Below are 4,092 nucleotides of genomic sequence, written 5' to 3'. Positions count from 1 at the left end.
GTAGTAGAGAATGAAGTATATTCTCTACCAGTAGAGAAACAATCGGTAGAAAAGAGTTACAGAAATGGGCTACAGATCATTTCCATGAGAAATGATCGTGATATTAGGTGCGTTCCAGCGATTTTTGGACTAAAACCCAAGAATGATAGAATACTGTTACGATTATCCTCGAAACCTTGAGGGATTTCCCAAATATACTCGGGCTCGTATCGCTGGATTGTTAAATAAATGCTAACGATGACCAAATTGTAGTACAATTAACTTTATTGTACAACAAACAATTTACAATACTTGCTAATACAGTAAAAACACTTTACAATACTTGTTAAAGCAATAACAACGCTTTACTACTTGTTAACACAATTAAACTTATAGCTTGCTTATTCGCAACTCAATTCTCCGCTCACTTTACTTGTAGCTTGCTGACTTGTAACTCACTCACCTCGCGGTGGCGGCGCCCTTATATACCTGCGCTGGCACTTATGGCAACTCTAGAACATTCTGAAGTTTATCGCTCATTCTCTTTCTCTCGCTGTTCGCAGTGTTCATCCAACTTGACGTTTCTCTTTGTGGAACATTCTACGTCATTCTTCGAACATTCTGCCTATTTCTCGTTGTTCGCTTTGTGTTGCCGCAGTATTCGCCACACTGCCCTCCACCTAAGTCTGATCGTCCCGATCAGACACACTTGCCGCTCCAACCGCTGCAAGTCTTTCCAAGTGGACCACTTTCATCTTGGTCCTCGGTCTCCCCATTGTCTGAATTCGATGCACTGCGTCCTTCAGCCGTTTGTCAATCCTATACGGACCTTTCCAGTTACGATGTTGTCCGGAGGTGAAGCCTTTCTTCGGCTGCGGCATGTGCAACAACACCGAATCACCTTCCTGTAGCTCTTCTCGGCTCGATGCGTTACTGGACATTGCTTCCAGCTTATCTCCGGTGGTGCACCATTTCACACGGTCGTGCTTCTGCCGGCCACTGGTGGTGACCAGACCATGTCTCTTCTCATGGGCACCCTTTTCGCCAGATCTATGCCGCATCATCTGTCCATGACACCCAGACTCCCGCCTTCGTGCTGCACTGCCTTTAGCACATCTTGCTACATCCGGATCCTTACGCTGAAATTTCCGCCGTCGTTTCGTATCTCGCTCTTCCGCCGATGCTAACTTCATTGACCGGACATGTATAATCTCCACCTTGGCTTTCGGCTTAACTGCTCGCCTTTGCCGGCCACCTTTTCCGGGACACTTCAAAGCGCGCCTACTGCTTTCACAGCCGCTTCCATTTCCGACCACCGGCGTATCACCATTGCAACGTGGTTCAGTGGCCTTCCTCCTGCCGAATACACTGCCTGGCTCGCCATGACCACTACCTTGTTGCGACCTTTTCTTCACTGAGCTAGCGGAACCGTCACGCTTTTCCTGTATCGGTGAACCGCTTCCTTTTCCTGACGAAACCACTCCGTCTCCATCACTGCCAACCTCCGCCCAACTAACCGCTTCCGTTTCTGGTGGAATCTTCGACACTTTCTCTAAGACTAACCGCCTGCTGCAGCACTGGCTGTCGTAACCAACCCTAAGTGGCACTTTCCTGTGACGATCTGTCAGGATCATTCTCTGGAGGTCAATCTTCATGCCTTGGCCAAGTAAGAAATCCACGCCGATGATGACTTCATCCACAATGTCTGCCACTATAAACTTAGTGTACGAGGCCACATCGTCGATTATTACCTCGCATGGTACTTCTCCTAACACTTGGGTGCGTTCACCAGTTGCAGTCTGCAGCTTTGCTCCAGGTAGTGGCTTCACATAAAAAGTGGCCAAATCCGGTCGAATAATGGAATGTGTCGCTCCAGTATCCACCGTCAGCAGTCTCTCCTGCCCATTCACACATCCACCAATAGTGAGGTTGCTCGCATTCCGGCCAATTTGTGAGACGAGATTATGGGCCCTTCAACTTCTGGAGCCAGCACGCGGCCCTTCCTGCTGGCTCGTTTCAGTTTAACGACTGATTGGAGTTGGCTTCGTCTCCTTCAGCCCTGCGTTTGCGTCCTGCTGAATTGTTGAGCCCACTGGAACTTGCACTGCAATCGCGGGCGAAGTGGCCTGACTTTCCACATTTAAAACATTTGCCAGAGCCATGCTTTTTCTCGCCCAGCAGTTGGATAATCTTCTTCAGCATTTCATTTGTCTCGTCCGGTGTTTCCACTTCCACGCGATGTGCTTTGTAGGCTGGTCTACTTAGGAGTGCTGCCGTTTGACGCGTCTGAGCATACGAGACCGTTTCAGCAAATGTTGGCTTTGGATTCGCGTACGTCTCTCGCTTGGTATACACGTCCCGCATTCCGTTGATGAACCTCTGGATCTTTACCCTTTTAAGGTGTTCACCAGATGCGTCTCCAATAGCCAAGTGAGCCAGCCTCTCGATCTCCGAAGCGAATTCTTGTAGTCTCGTTGGCTTTTTGGCTGCGATTCTCCAGCTCCATCTGGTAAATCTGTCTCCTGTGCTCGCTACCATAACGTCTTTCCACTGCATCCATTAACGCATTGTAACTGTTCCTTTCACAGTCGGGAATAGTCTGCAATATTTCTGCCACAGGTCCTTTCAATGCAACGAATGATTTGCTGCAGCCGTTTTTTCGAACTGGAGCTTAAAGACCTGGAAAGGAATCGTGCCGTTAAAGGATGGGGTTTTTACCTTGGGTGCGCTCGTCGAAGTAGCTGGACGATTCAACTGTAAATCACGAAGACGACCTTCCAACTCCTCTACCTTTGTCTCGACTTTCTCCTGTCTCTCTTCGATTTTGTCCTGTATTTGTGTAATTTTTGCATCCTGTGCTTCCAGCTGGGATGATATACGTGTCTCTTGTGCCAGTAGCTGAGCTTCTAGCCGGGATGACACCTGCGCTGATACCTCTGAAGATATACGTGTCTCCAGCGTTTGCATCTGGGATGACAGCTGTGATGACATCTCTGACATGCGTGTATCCTGTGCTTGCATCATCTGTGACATGGCAGCCAATAACGTGTTCATGTCCATAACTGTTGATGACGAAGGAGCCTTTTGCTGTTCTTCAACCTTCCCGGATGTCTGTTGCACATCCTTCGACGAACATGCAGCCTCATCCTTCTGTTCGTCCTTTGCGGATGTATCGTCGGGTTTACCTTGGAAGTCGTATTTGTCCACGTCGATGCCTTCAGCTTCCATAGCCTCTCGCAACCGGGATAACAATTCCACTTTTCTTCCGGAGGTGGCCAAATTACGCTTTTCCAACTCCCGTTTCAGCTCCTCAATCTTTAAGTCCTGAATTTTCGCCATTTTCAGTAGTTTATCCTTCGGGATTTATTTAACAATCCCACTTCTGACACCAATTGTTACGATTATCTTTGAAACCTTGAGGGATTTCCCAAATATACTCGGGCTCGTATCGCTGGATTGTTAAATAAAGGCTAACGATGACCAAATGGTAGTACAATTAACTTTATTGTACAACAAACAATTTTACAATACTTGCTAATACAGTAAAAACACTACAATACTTGTTAAAGCAATTACAACGCTTTACCGAACTTGTTACACACAATTAAACTTATAGCTTGCTTATTCGCAACTCGCTTCTCTGCTCACTTTACTTGTAGCTTGCTGACTTGTAACTCATTCACCTCGCGGTGGCGGCGCCCTTATATATCTGCGCTGGCACTCATGGCAACTCTAGAATGTTGTGAAGTTCATCGCTCATTCTCTTTCTCTCGCTGTTCTCGCAGTGTTCATCCAACTTGACGTTTCTCTTTGTGGAACATTCTACGTCATTCTTCGAACATTCTGCCTATTTCCCGTTGTTCGCTTTGTGTTGCCGCAGTATTCGCCACAATACAAGATTGCGCCGATTGCAGCAGAATTCGTGAGAGTAATTTTAGCGTGACGTCATCGTAGAGTTGACAACTGAGAGCGGCGAGAATGAGGGCGACTAGTGATGTGCTGAATTGTCCCCAATACTCGGTACCCAATACTTAAAAAAGATTTCGGTATCCGATACCGATTATTTACATTAAACCCTCGCCATTATATGCATTTCAGGTTTAGAAAAAACTT

This window comes from Rhagoletis pomonella, unplaced genomic scaffold (assembly GCF_013731165.1).
Source record: "Rhagoletis pomonella isolate Grant_MI unplaced genomic scaffold, Rhpom_1.0 Rhpom_scaffold_00014, whole genome shotgun sequence".
Classification (NCBI taxonomy): domain Eukaryota; kingdom Metazoa; phylum Arthropoda; class Insecta; order Diptera; family Tephritidae; genus Rhagoletis; species Rhagoletis pomonella.
This window is presented reverse-complemented; position numbering follows the sequence as displayed.